Below are 19097 nucleotides of genomic sequence, written 5' to 3' on the forward strand. Positions count from 1 at the left end.
CCAGGCCAAAGCTGAGCATCCGCCCTGCTCCCCGTGACACCGGCCTGGGCCATCGCAACCGGCACTAGGCAACTCTTAGCACGAGCACGGTAAAAGATGCTCAGAAAGCATTAAGCAACCCCGTGTTTTTCCAGGACGGAGAAGGAAACGGGAGAGCAGAGGGGTCTCCTTGAACTCTGTAGAAGATCAGGCTGTGGAAAGTAGATCTGTAGCTTGAACTTAAGGAGAAAATTCAGCTTCTTTGCTTGTATTGTTCAGCACTCATGAGAGGTTGCACGTAAAGCAAACAGCATGCCCCTATGTGCTGGCCAGCTTTGCTTTCGGCCCCGCGCTTGAGCTGCACGGGATTTTTGCTCTCCTCGCCTGCGTTTCGTAACACCGGCAGTGTTTGTTCTCTTACTCACTTCTTTCCCATTTGAAATGATCAATTGTTGGTATAAACTCACCTAGGGAGCAATTACTGCGAGCCGAACCCAAACAGGTGCTGGGGGTGCTCCATGAAGCACTGTAACCGACCCCCCCCGCTGCTCCCGGAGGATCCAGTATTTACTTTTCAGCTCTCTGCTATTCATACCGAGCGCACTTCGGTCGGCGTGCCAAGAATAACACAAACCATAACAACGGACTTAAGCGCTAAGATGGAGTTCCTGACTTGGCAAAACAAAAAAAAACAACAACAAAAAAAGCCAACCTATTATTTTGCCTTTGCTAAGAAACGCCTGACTGCAGCAGAGCGAGCGGGCGCCGGAACCTCTGCCTTCAGCTGAGCCACGGGTAGCATGAAACCTGCCCCGAGGGAACACAGAAAGAGGCAAAAAACCGAGCAGAAAGCCTGGGACGCGGTTGGCGACTGCCGGTTTTTCCTTTTAATGCAGGTTTTTATCAGGTTTGCTGCATTGTTTTGTGAGCTTTTCCTCAAAAGCTTTGCAGAGCCATGGAGGGACACGCTCCCCAGCGCCTCACTTGTGAATATTTCAGCCAGGTTTTTAATAGCTGCGTCTCTGACCGTCATGAGCCTCTGTGGCTTTAATTACTAATTGCAAAGAAATTACTGCCCGCTCCTGTTAGTCTTTTCAGTGCCGTCAGGGTTCCGTTTGTGCTCTCCTCTGGAAATTATTTATTTGCTAGCCAGCTGCTCACGGGGGGAGCACTTGGAGCAAATTACCTTACTGAGGTATTTCACGGGAAGTAGTTGTACATTGTACCTAAAGTCTCAACGTTAATTTAGGCAATTTGCCTGTCGGAAGAAAAAGCTGAAACGAAGCAGAGCCTGGAGCTGCCAGAATGGGCCACGGGTCTGGCCCTGGCAGGAGGCTTCGGCGTTGCCCGCCTAGGGAAGGAGATGCTCCGATTTGAGGAGCGTTCCTGAGAGCCAGATGTGTTTTTCCTGGGACAGATGTTGCTCACACCGCTGTGGTGGCAGGTGGGAAACCATGCCCTGGGGCTCCAGCTCCCCTCTGAACAGGCGAGCACCTTCGAGCTCTTTTCCCCGCCTCGCTCCGGATGGATTTGGCACCCCACAGCCCTGGCAGGGTGCTTGTCCCCGGTGCCAGCCTTCGCCAGCGCAGCCCCAGTGCCAGCTTCTCTTCCCGCTCACGCTTGGCCATCGTTTAGCAGCAACTTGTGACCCTGCCAGTGACAACCCTGGAGCCGTGCAAGCCCTGTGCATTCAGGGTCCTGTTCACAGAAGGTGCTGCACGAATTGGCTCCACTTACCGCCCACGGGCCGCTCGCGCTCTGCGCACTTTGCTCAGAGCTATTGAAAGGTTCGGGGCCTTTGTCATATTGTATCCCCAACTTGGAGCTGGTCAGGATAAATAGATGCTTTTAAGCACTGAGGACAGTCTCAGTTTAGGGAACAAACCGCTTGCAGATACCCTGTGGCACAGCGGGCTCTAGGCAGTGTGTCAGAAAGAAAAGGTGTATTTTTTTTTCTGCATGCGTTTTACTTTCAAATTCATCTCTTGTCTATGCTGGAGGACTTTTCTGGCTACCTGGGGAACAGAGCAAAGACGTACCCTTCCAGGAAGATCTGCCGTGCTCAAGAGAGAGGGAAGTTTTATACGGAGTGCTTAAAAACACCAGCAGCAGTAGGGAAAAAATGAATGGGCATGTGAGATTGAGCCCCTCGGCCGTGGATCGGGGGCACGGAGAGCTGGCCAGGTAAAGGATGCTCAGCTGAACCGACAGGCCCTATGGTCCTGCGGCAAAACCAGTCAAAAACCGTTATCTGGAAAATGGGGGTGAACGGTGATACGGCAGAACCTGCCACTGACGCTGAGCTGTTCAGGAGAGGGAAACCGTAGAACAGAGCTGCAGACAGCGTGGATGGTACGGAACGGAGAGGGAATGAAACGGGAACAAAACTCATTGTCAACAGATGCCGGGTAGCGCAGCTGCGGAAGGTGCGAGGAATCGCCAGGAGAGCAGGAGGGCGTTCCGCGAGGCGGCGCAGCTCGCTGTCGGCGTGTCCCCTCTTCCTCGCCTCGCTGAAGCGAAGCACCCCAGCGCAGGGGGGCCGGGGTGGGATTTCTCTCTGCTGGCTGCCTGCCCCAAGCCGTGCCCCGTGGGCTCACGGCAGGACCCGCTCAGCGGCTGCGCTGTGGGCGCAGGGCAGGACAGCCATCGCCTGCGCGGCACCGGCGACGGGCTACATGGCCGAAGCCGCCGGGCTGTGCTCTGCCGGGCTGTGCATAACCCTGCGGGCTGCATTTACAGAGCCCCAGCTCTGGTCTTGAGAACACCCTCGGTCTCTGCTCTGTTAGCCCGCCGGAGCCGGGCAGAGGCTGGTTTCTGGGCAGAGCGATGGGCATCAGCTGTGGGTGCCTGCTCGCGTCACACCGACCGCGGTCCCCTTGGCAGCAGTCATCAACCGATTCTGCCAGTGAGAAAATCTTCTTTTGTGGGGAAAAATCTTGGGCTTCCAGCACCATCTCAGAGGAAAAATGACCAGGATCGCTCGTGATACATCTGCGAGTCCCCCGGCAGGGACCTTGCTGGGCGCTGCAGGGGTCGGGTCGGGGAGCGGCAGCGCACCTCTGCAGGGATTAAAGCAGCCTTCGGGTTACGGACAAGGAAGGTGCAATTGAGGACAATCAGCCACGTTCTCACCCTCTCCAGGGAATGAAATCTTGCAGTTATGTAGGGTCTCTGCTCAGCAGTTTGGGAAACTCAGTGCTATAGAAAAGGCTGAGGTGTCCAGCAACAACAAATTTTGTCCGGTAACTAGAAAAGATGTCCTGGCACTGTAAACCATTGCACAGAGCAGAAGCGAAACAGCAGTGCCTGGAGTCCAGCAGGGTTGGGGTGTATTCCAGTTAAATAACAGGAACAAGCTATAATGCCTATGCAGAAGACAAGGAGGATGCTAGTCCTGTGCCATTGTTCAAAGGAGGAGGCCGGCAGCTCTGAGCTAGCAGCTTGACTCCCAGGGTGGGCAAAAAGATGGGAAAACTGGGGTAAGATTCATCGGGTAGTAATTTTCCAGGTCAAAAAGGTCTGACCTGGAGCAAGACAGCAGCAAGCAGGGCTTTGGACACCACATTTTAAAAAGATGCAGTAACTGATCTAGAAGAAAATAGCGTATAGTAGAAGAGAAACTGGAGGCCAGCACGCCGTGCCCGTGCTGACACACCAGTGTTTCGCATTTTCAAAGCAGCAGACATTGCAAAAATAGGAAATACAAGAAGTCAGCGCTATTAAACCAAATGTAAAGAAAAATCCTATCATGACTCATTTACTTGTAAACCTCAAACATTTTTCAGCAGATGCCACTAAATTTCTTTTGCTAGTCATTGCTTCAGTGAAGTTTTTCCAGCAAAAAACGAGGAGGATATAAAATGCACAGAGTGTTTCATCTTCTCCTTCCCTCAAGAGCTGTGTGTAATAAGATGCATTATTGAATAATAATAATAAGGGAAGCGTTTAAATAATGCTGGGCTCAGTAGGGAGTGCCAAGGCACTCATACACTTGTCATAAAAACGGAGTACCAGGTTCTTAATGAATAAATGTGTCAGCTGAATTTGGGCAGGAGCATCAGGCAGGCTGAGTGGGTGCCGGCAGCATCACATACAGAGCCTGAAAATGACTCTGTGGGCTCCAGTACGAAATTACTGGTGTTTGCAATTCTGCAGCTTCTCCTGCCCGTGGGTTTCTGCAGCCTGTGCTCAGCCAAGCCCCTCTGCAAAAGAACCGTATTGTCCTGATTTTAGAGGGGAAAAAGAAGCAGAGGCTGGGAAACCACTGTCTGACATGGAGCCGGGAGGGAATTTCTGGATTTTCTGGCCATCCTTTCAGCTGCCTGTCCCAAATATCCCGGACTAGAGGGGACAGGACGCTGACCTGGGAAGGAGGCGTCCTGGGGTGATGTGGCTCCTTTTCCCCGTTTCATTTTCATATCCCTCACAGGGGAGCGATGCCACCCTGCTCTGGTGGGATGGGCTGGTTCAGCAGGTACCCAGAGCATGGCATGCACGCTGGGAAGGAGGACGTGGTGCAGGGTGCTGGGGACGTGCCTGTAAAAGCACCAGGTAGGGTGCACATGGGCACCCAGAGAGGCATGGGAGGGCGGCAGGGCATGCTCTGGGGAGACCTCCGACAGTCAGAAGTCCTCCTGGAGTAGCAGCAACACTAGAAAGCAAAGTCCCCCTGCCCCAAAGCCACATCTGGGACAGGACATGGCATTTGAAGTGCCACCGCGCTCCGCAGAGCAGGAACGCTGTGGGCGGACATGAATGATATATAATGGTCTCGGCTACATTTATCCTTCTCGAAATAACTTTGTTTTTTGTGGATCAGTTGTCTGAAAACCATAATTGATACCCTCTGAGCCCTTTATAGTTGCTTGTAGAATAGCAACCTTCTGGTAATGCAAGAGCAGACATGGGCCTGACCCAAACGAAGGCAGTGCTGAGGCCAGCAGCAGGGCCGGGGCTGAAGGGGAGGACATTTGCGTCTGTCCGGTGGCTGCCCTGGGACGGCGTCTGTCCCACGGGGCCCGCTCTGCAGGCACGCTCCGTGGCCGTACGCTGCAGGGAGGGTGCCGGCATGTTAGCGATGTCCTGGGGGTCCCGGGGCTGCTGCCTGCACGCTGCCATGGCGTGGCCGCGCACCGGACTGTCGGGGCTCCTCCTACAGACCATCCAGGTTCAGACTGCTGTCAAATTTCGGCAGGGTAAAATGCATGCTAATTCCTCCAAATTCCAGGTGTGGGGAGCACGGGTGAACCCGTTCATTTTGTTTGCAGAAGCCGGAGACTCCTCTTACGGGAAGTCCCCTGGCAGAGTGGTGTGCCCCACCGCTGTCTGGTTTTAGTTAAGAGCCAAGTTCGTTTGCTTTTTTCTAATTTCCCCTTCAGAGAACAGATGTCACAATCTTTCACATGCAGAAGATCAAACCGTGTTATTTTTAACCAGCCTTTGTAAAAAAAAAGCACGGTGCATTGTGGAAGAAGTTCAGAGTCGTGTAAAGCCAATGGAGAGTCACGGGGCTGAGCCTGGTGCGGGAGCGGGCAGGTGCCTGCCCCAGGAGCGGGGACGCCTGCCTGGGGCGGTACAAGCAGAGCTGCCACCGTAGCGGAGGTAGCATTTATGCTGAAATGATAAATTATGCTGAAAAAGATAAATTGGTGAATTCTGAGGTTTGTAGCGTAGGAGTAACATGTTGCCGAGGTTGCACAGGCAGGGCTTCAGCGGCAGCGGGACGGGCGCAGTGGGTCCTGTCCGGAGGAGATGCCGCCCCTCGCTCTGTGAGCCGCGCCGAGCCGGGGCGCGGGGAGCTGCGCCAGGCGCCTTCCCCGTAGTCGTGTCCGGCTCCAGTGCCTGAACGGCTGTCCTGGGCTCAGAGCGATACCAAAGGCTGCTTTGCTTCCCGCTGCCTGGTCTTCGCCGGCGAGCCCGTCACAGGGGCTGCAGCTCCAGGGAGGATTCAGGCATTGGCAGCTTCTCTGCCCGGCTCCCACCGTCTCTACCCTGAACGGTGCCGCTCAGCAAGCCCTGAAACGTCTGAGCTGGGAAACATCTCAAGATCGTCGCAGATGGCAAAGCATAGAGATAACCGGCTTGTCAGGGCACGCCTCTGCGTTGCCGTGTACGCAGAGCCGAAAAAATGAAATCTCCCCTGTAATCCCGAAAATCTTTTGATGATGAAAAAAGGCAATTGAACAGTTTTGTTGCACAACCTTCAAGATCAAATGATGATTTATTTAGAATGCACTTTGTGGTCTTACACGGTATACAGGCTCAGCAATTAGCTGGAAGCAAATATTCCTCCTCATTTAACGTAAGTGCGTCATTAGGACAGTGTCTCACCAGTTGAACATTATCATTATCAGCTGCAAATATTGTTAGAAGTTCAAACCATTTGCTTGTAGTTTACTTTTTCTATTTTCAAATACTGTTAATTCAGTTTCATTGCTGCGTTGGAAATAGTCAGACGATGGTTTCTTCTCATTTCAAACTGCCATAACAAACGACTGCTGGGAATATTCTGGTATTTCTACAGCTGGAAGTATCAATGGCAATCAGAGAAAATGCCCTTTCCAAACAAATCTTTAATGGTTTATTTTCCAGATGAAAGAAGAACTAAAGTATTGTATCCAATGCACGTAACTTGTGTCTACTGCTCATCTCCGGTGTCTCCTACAACCTGCACAGCAGCTCAGAGCCACCAGCAGCCATGCCCAACGCTGCTACAAAACCTGGCTTGCTATTGCCTTCCAGGCCTTTCATAAACGTCTGCGACAAACGGGCAGATTTTGGGAGGCAGATATCTGCTTTTTCCAAAGTTATGTGTAAATATAAACCTTTGTCATGCCATTTCCCTGCATTGGTAGCGTGAAAGAGCAGAAACCTGGGGTAACCTCGCTGGGTAAGCCCAATCCTGACCGTGATGTTTTGGCATGGGCTCTCCCTGCGCAGAGCGGCTCGGGGTGCTGTTGGGATAACGCAGACGGAAAACCGCTGCCAGGGTTTGTGTTGGGCTTGTGCGGGAGGGTCCGGGCTTTCCAGCCTGACTCCCACGCCGAGCGCGAGGTGCCCTGGTGCCGTTCGGGATTGCTCTCCGCTGGTTCCTCTGCTTGCACCAGTCTTCTCCCTGTTCAAACAAAGCAAATTGTAGGAGAGGGGCATTTTTAGGAAAGTGCCGCCCCACACACCCTTTTCAGCCTGTTGCGCGTGGCTGGCACAGCATGGGGAAGGCTGTGGGGCTGCTTCCCTTCCCTCTGCAGCGCCCCACTGCGGGGCAGAGGGGTGGGTCACGGCCGTCCCTTCCCCCTATGAACAGGCAGTGGGTGTTTTACTGTTTTAGGAGAAAATTTGATCTCAGCACTTTCAGCTCGTTCCCAGCTCCCCAGCAGCAGTGCCAAGCCTGTGGGACCTGTTCTGAGCGCCGCTGTTAGGAAAGGAGCAGGTAGGCTCCTGGTCCCCGGGAGCACCTCGTGGGAAGGTCCACAATGCCCTCGTGGCCCGTGGGGTGGCTCTGGCTAGGGACTGCTGCGAACCCAGGCTGAGAGCGTGCCGGGGAAGTCCCCAGGCCTGGGGACCCTTCTCCTGCAGCTGGGTTCCTCAGGGCTCTGTGGAGGAGGGTGGAGGCATCACCCCTCGCTGCCCCCGCATCCTCCCCTCGCTTCAGCCTCCCCTCTGGCAACAGCACGTCGTGCCCCACAGACTATACTGGACCAGCAAAACTTGCCCAGTTGATCTGGAAACTGTAATTTTCTAGCAACATGAAATTTGTATGCGCGGGGGAGTGTCGCAGGATCTGTGTTTGATGAGGAAGAAACGCGTTCAGATAGGGCAGAGGTCTTCGGTCACAGGCGTTTGATAGAAGTAAAGATTGCGGAGAGCTGTGTGAGCAGTGACAAATGTTTCTCACAGAAAGGGCGGTTAATCCCGGAGGCCGCAGCTATTTTTCTTCTTTGAGAACGATGCTAGGTGAGAATACCTGCCAACAGTGTCATCTTTAAAGCCTGGAGAGCTTGAGAGGAATCTAAAAACTGATGTTGGTCGTATTAAGTCCAGCAAACAATTTCAGCCCTAAAGAAACACTTCCCATGTGTGTTGCATGGGAGGCTTTGCATCAAGAGTCTTTGGCTATAAATCAAAAAGCAAAATAAAGCAAGATGTGGTGCTTTACTCTGCCTGGTCAGGCGAAAGCCCCAAATAGTTGCCCTTCCTTGCCCCCAGACCATGCCGCGGCTGGGGCTCCTGTTCTCCACCGTATATTCTGCATCAGGAGAACATCGACGAGGGTTTCTGCACGGATTTATGTTCACACCTTACGAACCCATGCCTCCAGAGGGGAAAACGACAGCATGAAAGACAATATCTGCTGGCAGCTTTTGCACCCGCCAGGGAGGAGGCATGGATTACCTCCCGTCGTTATCGGTCACGCTTACAATGCAAGAGGCTTCTTTCAAGATGTGGGGGGACAGGGGCTTTTTGCACATTAAATGTTAAAAGGTAGTGTCAGCTTTCACAGTAATTTAAGGCTGGCGTTCCCTCCTGCCTTATTCTTGCTTCCAAAGTGCACCGAAGGACATCTTTCATCTTTTTAGGAGGCTTATCGTTGTTAGGCATCATAAGCAAAAGGCTTTAAACACTCTCCCCGTCTCTCGCAGACAGGCTTCATTCAACACCTGGCCCGAAATGCAGGGTGTCCCTTTCGTCTGCGCTACAGCATTTGGCCAAGGGGAACGAGTGCCTGAGGCGGGGCGAGCACACGTGGGTGTGCGTTTGCGCATGGGCGCGTGACATCTTTCATGTCGTCCTCTCCAGCCTCTCAAGCAGCGGCAGCGTCCTGCAGGAGGGGGGGACGGTGCTTCCCCGGGCACAGGGGCACGCGTGGCCGCGCTGCGGGACAGGGGCGCGGGTGTTCGCACGCGCGCGCAGCGTTCTGCTGAGGGAAGCTGAGGCAGGAGCCCCCGGGCAGAGCTGCAGGTGACTTGGGAGGGGAAAAAAAATTTTTTAAAAATTTAAAACTGAGGAGGGAGGTGCTGGTCGCTGCTAAACACAGGGGCAAGCAGCAGCTCACCACACAGTTGTGGCCCTGCCATCTCGATGCACCTTGGAGGAACTTTTTGGATATTGTGGTCTTTTCTCCAACGTGTAAGATGCAGGTGTGAGGTGAGATGCAGATGAAAATTCTGAAGGGTTTGGCTGTGTTTTTTCAAAACCAGTGTCAATCCATGGAGCTTAAAAGGGAACCACCCTCCAGCAGCAGGGTTTTTCCAGCCCCGGAGCTGGTGGAACCCCTTCTCCCCAAGCAGGGCCCGAGCCCCGCTTCCTGCGCGGGGGCTGCCCTGACCTCCCTCCTCCCGGAGAACGGCCACCCCAACCTCCACGCCGGCCTTTCCTGGCTATTAGCAACCAGCCAAGCTAATCAGCTCCTCCTGGCAGAGATGCAGCCAGGAAAACGGACCGTGCGCTTGAGCCGGTGCCGGGAAGCACCACGAGCTCCGGCCGAGTTGGCACTTGGCCGAGCAGGCTCCCTGCCTGCCGACATCCCCAGTCCCCCAAGAGCAGCGGCCATGGGGCGGAAAGCCCTCGTGGTTTGCGGCACACGTGCTTTTCAGCAGGTTGCGCTCTGGCGCGCAGGGAGCGGCACTGCTATGTGGCTTCTGAGAAGTGATAAGCAGCCATGCACGGGTCTTGCGTCATGTCCCAGCCTGACTTCCAGCGCTGCTGAGCTCCTCCGTCGGGAAGAGGAGCCACCGAAACTGGGCCGTGGGCCAGTCTGCACCCTGTTGCTCGTGGAGCGCAAAGTCTTCCACCCTTCGAGTTTCAAAATATGCCCAGCACCCTCCCCTCTCCCTCTTCTCCCACATCTTCACACCTGTCAGTGCTGCCCATGGTTTGTGCTGGAGCAGGGACGAGCAGAGCTGGGCCGGGTCCCTCTGCCCCTCCTTTGCCATCCTACCGGCTTCGTGGTGTGGGCGAAGCCCGGCAGCAGTCGCTGCGGGCCGGGCAGAAAGGCCTCTTCCAGCCGCCGCGTCCCCCAGGCTGCTGGCGGTCAGAGCCGCGAGCTGCCCGGCCCCCGCTGCGCAGCACAGCCCGCTCATGTTCCCACGGTGGCAAATAAATGTCCTCATGTCCCCTCGGCTGGCATGTGGCTTCGCCCGCGATGCTGTGCCGGGGACGGGGGCTGCGGCCCTTTGCCCCGCGCCCCGTGGCTCGCGCCCGGGAGGTGCCTCCGGCCCCGGGCTGGCACGCTCAGTGGGACACCAGCGGGAGCGCCCAGCCGCTGGCCGGGCTGGGGATGCTGCAGGGTCACTGTGCCCACGGAGCTCGTCTGGGGACTGGTCACCACTGGGAGCCCCACGGCAGTGGCCCACAGACCTGGGGTTGCTGTAACGAGCATACCACGGCAGGCTCGTCACGCCTTCATGAAAATGAGCGGCCATCACCGCACCACTGAGGGAAGTTTTGCCGCTGACCGGCAGCGCGCCGCCGTGGCGCATCTCCGAGCCGCAGGGCGGGGCGGCCGGTGGCAGAGGGCTGTTTAGGAGGGATGTACCGAGGCTCGAGCAGCGGGGAACGACCGGGAAGGGCGGCTGCCTGCTGGAAGGGATTAGATGCAGCTCTGACCGTGGAGCGGGGATTACAGGCAGCCCAGCCTGCCGAGCGGTGCTGATGTGGAGGATTGAGGGGAAAAGAGGAGCATGAATTAAATCATTGCTGGGCAATTAACTTCTGGGCACTACCTCTGCTGCCAAGTGTGCTGGGCTGAGGGACTCTTGCTCCATTCCCACAGGCTGGTGCAGGGGCCAGCACAGCCCTGCTCAGCCCTGGCCCCGGTGTGTGATGATGGTGGCAGGGAGCTGCCCAGCCCGCGGCCAGCTCCTTCGGCCTCGCGGCCAGCTACTTTAGAGGAATTTAAAAGGAGCTGCCACATCACCAGAGAGAGAAACAACCCGACACGATGTTCCACCACGCTTCTCAGGGTGAGCTCTGAGTAATCACTACAATTACATGCCAAATTACAGAGAAGCTGGTGGCCTCCACATGAGGACAGATTGCAGGATCCATCTTTACATAGTGGTTCAGGTGTTCAGGTGTTGTGCTCTGCTGCCTCCAATTTGAAGTACATGTTCATTTCCCCTTGTGGGTCTCTACTCATGCTGCTTATCATCACCTTTTTATCCACCTCTCTATTTCTAGCATGCATGTCAAAGATGACAGTATATTAATCAGCCAAATTTTCTTTATTGCTTCTTGTCAGCAGCAAACTCTCTTCTAAAAAGAAGCAACCAGGTGTCTTCAGCTGGATTTGCCTAGGAGAGGCATCCATCGAAATCCAGCAAGTGACAAGCCCACGGGGGCCATGATTTGTTGCTCCAGGTAAACGATGAAGGACAGGGCTCAGCCAGGCAGGGAGAGGCCAGCCACAAATCCAGATCCCTCCCTGAGGCTGTCTTTATGCCAATATTTATGAAAGCCCATCAATAGCTTCTCCATCTTCCTGCAGCCCCGGTGCACCCCATCGAGCAGGGCTAGCACGGGGGCGAGCCCCATGGCCGGGCTGCAAGCATGGATTTTGCCCGTAGTGGAGCTGCAGGGCTGTGTCATGCTCCTTGCCCCACCTGAAATGTGTTCGTCCCAGTTTAACCTAAGCTCAGACTGATGAGGGTGGTCGTGCTGGGGGCCACCATCATGCACGGATGGGGGACCATGTCTCCCGGGAGCTCATCGCTGTGTACATCTGGTTGCTTCGCCACAACCTTCCCAGGGTGCCTGGGTGCTGGTGGCTGCACCCACTTCAGCCGCGGTCCTGCCCTCCAGCCGCATGCCCTCCATCACCCAGCACGCAGAAGTGATGTGTCCCAATCCATAAGGAAACAGCTGCATCCTTGGTGTGAGACAACACCAGGTCAGCGTTTCTACCCAAGCCGCAGTGCCTGAGCGTGGCCAAGTGGGACATCCCCTGAGCGCTGGGGCTGCTCAGCCACCGCAGGCTCCCTGCGGGGTGGAAACAGATCTGATTTCTCCGTAACACGTTTCTGATGAAATCCTGTCTCACGCACAGGGACATCGTGCATCTTCGGAGCCAAGCCAGCAGGACAGCCAGGTCAGGGGCACGCGGGCTGAGCCTATACCCAAACCTCGCTGACAGCGTTGCCAGGGATGGAGAGCTCACTGCAGGCTTTGACAGAGCATTTCAGGGGCCAGCTACCCTCATGCAGTGAAATCCATGCCTTATTTCTAACCACAGCCTTCTTTCATCCTTGTCTGCCAAACAGAGGCACTGCCAAAGATTTAATCACATCAGAAAGATCTTTAATAAGCTGGGATCAAGTCAGCCCTTTAACCTCTTTTTCTGGCCTGCGCAGATGGTGTCCGGGGAATTTCTCTCCATGAAAAGTCTGTCTTCCCACCCCTCTGTCACTCCCTTGCTTCTTCTTTGGGCTTTATCCAGCTTCCCCGCCTCCTCCTGAAACGCTGACCCCGCACTGGGCACGGCTCCGCAGGGGGCTGCAGACCCCTCCTGGGAGGCTGCGTTCAGTCCCTGCCCTGGGGAGGCACCTTTTTTGGGGGGGTCCCCAGCCACCCCTGGGTGCAGCCCCGCCTCGCACGGGTGTTGGGTTCTGTGCTGGGGGTACAGCCTGCTGCCGGGGCTGTGTCTGTGCCAGGATCGCTTCGCCACAGCCTGGGCACCTTCTGCCTCTGCGGAGAAAGCCAGACGGCGTCGCACAGTGGAGGGCTGGGCACTGGCCCGTGCCAGAGGCCCTGGGAACACGGCGGCTGAGCGGCGCTGCCGCGTGTGCAGCGAGGCTCTGGGACCTCTGGAGTGTCCAGATTTCCAGTGCGCTAACTCCGCGCGCTCGCTCCAAGCAGCTGGAGTTGCCAAACGCCTTATGCAAGCTTCTTACATCAGCGCCGTCACAAGTTTGACTGATAGGGGCAATCTCAAGAGCGTGGATGTGCCAAGATCTCTCTTCCATAAAACGGCGCTAATTGACACTAATGATATTTCCCCGCTTCAAACCTTTATCGATCGAACCCGGACGTGGCCGTCTCACCCCTCGGCGCAGGGCTGATGTCAGCCGGACCGGCCTGGGACATCCTGTTTACGCCATGGCGGCTGGGGCAGCACGCCAGCGCTGGGACCCCGGGGGAAGCCCCAGGGACCCGCAGGCGCTAATTAGACGGCTGCTTCCCCGGCTCCTTTACACCCGCCGACGTGTCAGACCTGCTGATTTAAAAATCTAACCTCAGTAGCTATTGTTTAACATCTTCCTGAAGCCCTCATGAGATGGAAAGTGTTTTATAGCGATTGTATTTTATTTTATAACGTGCTGTATTGTTTGGCTTTTGCCTCCCAAACGCTGAACAGAAGTATTTATCAAATACCTCTCCTTTGCTGGGTTGCTGCCTACATGATTTGTCACCCTCTGCCTTTTTGGGCCGGGCAGAGGTTTCTCCTTGTGCTCGCTGCTTCTTTCATCAATCTCGTGAGCTCCTGATGTGCATGCAGTTTGTCATAAACTTATGCTTTTTATTCTGGTCGTTATTTTTGCAGCTGCCTTCACCTCTTGTGAAACTGGTGACACGCAGACCTGCTTCTCCCAGTCGCAGCTTTGGGAAGCCGGCCAGCGCATGCTGGGGCAGCTCTCGGCCACCGCTCCGGGTTTCTGTTTGCAAGCCCCGTTCCTGGCCGATCGCTTCCAGATTTCACAGTGTGGGGGTGTGGGGTTTTCCGCCCCGCCGACTGCTCCGCTGGGCTGCGGCACCTGCGGCACCGTCCTGCTCCCCGTCCCCTCCGTGCGGGCACCGAGCTGCGGGTGCTGCTCCCCCTGAGCTCTCCAGCCATCGCGCCAAGGCAGTGCCCGGCAGAGCAGAGGTGGAGGTGTGCAGGCGGGCGGGTTCCTGCTGGGTGGGTGTGATGGCCACCTTTCACCCCCAGGAGAGGCAGATAAGCCTTTCCTGCAAGCCCAACACCCGCTTGAAAGCACAGGAGCCCACACCCAAGACCTGCCGGCGTGCAAAGAACAGGGAGGGGGCTCCTCCGGGAGCAGGAACGTGGGTACCCTGTGAGGTGATGCTCCAAAGGAGCAGCCCCACAGCAGAGGTGAGCGACTCCTCGCCGCTGTGCTCTGCGGGGATGGGGCCCCTGCACCTCTCCCCAGGAGCACGGCTGCTGGGTTGCTAGGACTTTGCACAGAAAACACGTTTTGGTTCCAGCAGCAATGAGAACACAACAAAGAAACCTGCTTTCCAAGGTCTGTCGTAGCAGCCTGAAGAGCTGACACCTCAGCATGGTCTCAAGCTGGGACCTGTTCCAGCTCCCTCCTGCCCCAAAAGAGAGCACGGCCGGCGCGGACCGGCGGTTCCCTGACAGGGGCTGTGGCGGAGGTGAGGGCTTTCTGCGTTCGGCGTCTAGGAAGGGTCCTACTCCCGCTGCAGGGAGCGGGTGCTGTAACCCGAATATCTCTAACTCTGGTGTGCCCGATGCACACGTGTGCCGAGGCCACGGGGCGAGCAGCATCTCTCATCGCCGTGCTGGGCTTCTGCAGTTCCCTCCCCCAGTAATTAACCTTCCCCGGGAGCTCCTGAACCGGCGTGTGCGCCAGTCATCACAGCAGGCAGACCAAGGCAAGGTACAGGTAGCAATTAATTTCTTCTCTACAAATTATCAAATTGCAAACTTGCTTTTTAATTGTAAACTCTCTGAAGGAGGCCACTGCATGTCTGCGATATATTTCTGCCTGTGGATCACCAAAGAGCTGTGTGGCAGCTATTTTTGGTAGTGGGGGAATAAGAAGCTCTCCAGTCCGGTTAAATGGCAGCACCCCCAGGCTGCCACCCTCACTCCTGCCTCAGCCACCTTCACCCCAGCAAATGCGTGGGTTCCTCTGCATCCCAAATGGCCCTTTCCACCTCCTGGAGCACAGTCTCCTGCAGAAGCAGAGCCTGGTGCAACCCAGGGGCTGCCCATCCACCGAGTGGGGACCAAATTGCGTGCAGCCCCCGGGCTGTGCGCCCAGCATCACTTGTTTCCCAGATTGCTCCCCCGCACCCCGAAAAGGCTCGCCACCCGTCCCAGCCCCGAGGTGCTTCCCGCGGGGCTGCAGGCCCTGTGCACGAGCTCGCGTGCTTTGTTCGCTGTTATCGTGCCGGGCTTGCGCAGCGACTGACTCAGTCGTAAGAAGGGGGAAGGAAATAGGAAGATGCCCACGGGAAGGGCAGCATCCCTGAGCACAGGGCACTGCTCCCCAGCCACTGCCCTGCACACCCACACCCTAGGAAGCTGTAGTGACAGACAGGTATGAGTATGAGCAGGACAAAAATGCTCACAGAGGTATGATGGAAGGCTGATTTAGCTGGTACAGGGGCTTCGCACAGCTGCACATCAGCAGCTACCTTGGGAGGGCTCTGACAGCTGAGTAAGACTGACTGACAGCTGAATAAGACTGACAGCTCTCCTGGCACCCAACCCAAACCCATAGCACAACACACCTGTGCGTTGCCCTCACTTGCTTTTTTTATTGGCCATCCCCTGGCTTTGTGCACCCAGCTGGTCCTGGTCAGGCTATTTAGGTGTTGCAGGCAGGGGTAGGTGCTCCCTGGGGTGTGGAGAGGGGGTTGTTCTTCCTTGTGCTCAAGACCTGCAGTGGCAGCTGGTCCCCCAGCTCCCGGTAAGCTGCTCAGTGTTTGATCTATCTCGCTGTAGAAAAACTGCTAGTGATTTTGAGGTGGCTTTTGTTGAGTGTCGTGTTTTAGTCCTGTGGTGCTGCTTGGTCTCACTTTGCAGTGATGGAGGGCTCAGTTCCCCTTCCCATGTGTCTGCGTCCACCAACTGTGTCTGCAACATCTTGTTCTTCATGCCATTTGCTTTGAAGTCTTGTTTTGCTGGTCAGGTGGATTTCCCCCATCTTTTTGTGCCAGGAGGCTGGTGTAGGGTTGGACTAAGTCGCTAGAGAAGTGGCTGTAGGGGGTCTCCTGTTCTTGGAGGTCTCCAAAACTCAAATGTCTTGATCCAGTGTTTGCAGTAGTCCTGCGGAGAGCAAGAGGTTGGACCAGAGACCTCTAGAGTCCTTTCTAACCCACATATTATTGTCACCTGGGTCCTGTGTCCAGCACAGGTCAGTGATTTATCAATGGTCTCACCATTGCAGGGCAGCCTGGTTGCTTCCATCAGCTGCTGTCCATAGGTCATGTCCCCATTGCTTCCCTGTACTGAGTCTCTCTCATCCTTTGTAGCACCTGTGCCCTCGGGTCCCAGCCTGACCTTGTGTCCATGGTTTCAAGGTGTATTTGAGGCTGGGGCTGTTCCCTGGGTGATTCAGATCACTGGCACTAGCGGCATGTGCTCCTTGTTGTTTATGGCACCATTAGTCTGTGTCATCTGCTTGTCTTACCAGGAAAGATTTTTCTAGTCATTTAGTTAATTGGTTAAAGTATTAAATTATGCAACGCCAGGAGCTGATCCCCTAGGAGCCACTTGTAACAGCCAAATGGCATCTCTAATTCTCTCTTGCACTTCAAACTTGGTCAGAGCATCTGTTTGCATGCGATGTTTTTGCTCAGAATGTCAGGTGGCATTAAAAACCTTGAGGAAACTGGATTGCAAGGCAGCAGCCCAGCTTGTCAGACAGGGCTGTGTCTTCTCCCTCCCCAAAAAAAGGGACAACAGCTCTGTTTTGCAGATTTCTCTCAAGAACTGTGCTGGCAGAGAGTACAAAGTGCTTACGTGTGTTTGGACACCACCTTGTACCTTGGTGCCTTGGCCGTTTGGCTATGGGGGCGGAACTGGTGGCACTGATGTGTTCTGGCCCTGTCCCTCTCCAAGCCAAGGCCACAGGCTCTGCCTAGTGCTGGGTTTGCCGCCATCCTTCCTGCAGCTCCTGGGTACCGGGATGCAGCAGCTTCTCCGTTGCACAGGCATCGACACGGCAAAAATCAGTGGCAATCAATTGAAAATATTAACGGGAGAAGCAAGTTGCCCTCTGGGGACAGCAGGGACTGTTTGCTGTCTGCCGCTGGTTCCTGGTGGTGCCTCGCTGAGCATCCCTGTCTCTTGAGGAGGTCTGAGGGTAGGCAGCGTGAGGAGGCTGCGCCGGGGCTCACTGATGGTGTGCACACACAGGACCACTGCTATGGCCTTGGGAGAAGCAGCACGAGCACCGACTGTCAGCGGCGCCTCTGCCCTGCCCCAGACACGGCCGGCTTCCACCTCCCTGACGGGTAGGTCCCGCAGCTGGACGTGCTGCGCTTGGGCGAAGGCTGGAGGCTCCAGGGCCGGGGCAGTGTCGTCATTCCGGGGCTGATAGACTCATTTCCAGCTCGCGCAGCTGCGTGGGTTGATGCGGGAAGTCCTGCTGTGCCTGCAAAACTCATCACCCCCGCAGGCTGGGGGTGAGGCGAGAGACGCCCGCTGCCCCGGTGCGAGGGAGGGTGCAGGCTGGAGCCGGCCATCCTGCCGCGGCTGGGATGAGCGCGGAGGTTCACGGGATGAGGCAAGTTAGTGGATCCCAGCGAAATCCCGCATGCCGAGGCCAGGGAGCCGCAGCCGGGGCGGCGCTGGCAGCGTGGGGCAGGGCTCCAGGCCGGGCTCAGCCAGGCCCAGGCAGCACGTGTCCCGGGACAGGCTGAGCCCCGTCCTCCCGGCTGCCGGAGGCGGCGGAAACGCGGCGCACGTGCAGCTCGTCCCGTGGGAGGTGTGGAGGCACCGGCGGGTGCTGGCGCCCAGAGCCCCTGCTTGTGTCAGCTCTGTCTGGGACGCGAGCCCTGCGCCATGCTCCCGCTGCTCGGCGCTGGTGTCTTCTGGCTGGTTTAGCCTGGCTGCGGCTGTGCGTGTGTAACCCTGCTCTGCAAGGACCCGGCCCAGCGAACGCCGGCGTGCTTGGCTCTGCGGCCTGTCCCTTGACCGTGGGCGCCGCCGGTGGGGCAGGCAGCAGCGGGGAGGGTTTTACCCATTCGTGGCGGTCCCCTTCGTGTCCTTGGTCGGCGCGTAAGGGAGCGCTGGGAAAGCGGCAGGCTGTTTGGGGAAGTCTCTGCCGACGTACTGGGGTCCTTGCCGGCGCACCGAGGTTAGAGCAGCGTGCCAGGGAGCTGTGAATGGTGCAGGCAGGGGATGCCATCTCTGCACCCCTGTGCCAGGCCGGGGTCCGCTCCAGACTTAGACCTTGGTCTCTGTGCAACTCATCTTGTTCGCGTGCTGTGGGGTAGGGTCTCTCGGACTCTGTTCTGAGCTCTAAAAGATTCTTCTCAAGTAGCAGCTGTTTGTGCGGCACGGGGCCTCCCAAAAATCAATCCTCCAATCGAGACAACCCCTTGCAAGCACTTCTTGTCTCTCCTCCCTGGCAGCTTAAACACCCCGAGGAATAAGCTGCACAAGCGCAGCCCTCATCTTGATGTAACGTGATAAATTATGTAATGCAATGTCACAATTAAGCATTTCTGAAAGAGAAGTAGAGCAGGGAGCTGCCAGACAGGGCTCCGCGCTCTGGGTGAGTGACACCCACGGGCCGCTGCTGAATGAACCATCATCTGGTGGGGTCACCTCTCGCTGCGTCCTTACTGCCACGGTTCACTGCAGAGTTGGTGGGAGCTTTCAAGACCCTTTTTCCTTCAGAGACTGGGGGGGGGAACACTAACAAAGGGAATAAGCAGGTAATTTCTACAAGGTGCAGCAGGCTGCCTTGCATGATGCTTGTGCAGCTCCTTGGCATCCCTTGGTAAATCATTTAACCAGGGCCCTGTGCTGGGTCAGGTCTGAGCCTTTCTGGATCCTCTGGCCATCATACTTGAAGTTTCTGTAAGAATACGCTGAGCACTCATGTTCTATCTTCCTCACTGCACCAGTAGAAGAGTAAATATATCATGATCTTTGCAGAGCTTGTCAGCAGCAGGCAAAGAAATGCAAAGACTGAACTGAGTCGACTGGTTTGGGCGATTCAGAGCCTTCAGGAAGAGTCAGCAGCCTGTGTTTCATCTCTGCTTCCTCTGCTGCAAACACAGATGGGAAAAACAGGAGGGGAGGGAGGAGAGGCGAGGAGAAAGTGAGAGACAGGAGGGGTGAGGTCTGCTGCAATATCAACAGTGGTGTTGGAGCAAGCTAAATATTTTCGAGCAAAACAGTGTTTTGGAGCAATGCAGAA

Source organism: Phaethon aethereus (assembly GCF_964289735.1).
Source record: "Phaethon aethereus genome assembly, chromosome: 9".
Lineage (NCBI taxonomy): Eukaryota > Metazoa > Chordata > Aves > Phaethontiformes > Phaethontidae > Phaethon > Phaethon aethereus.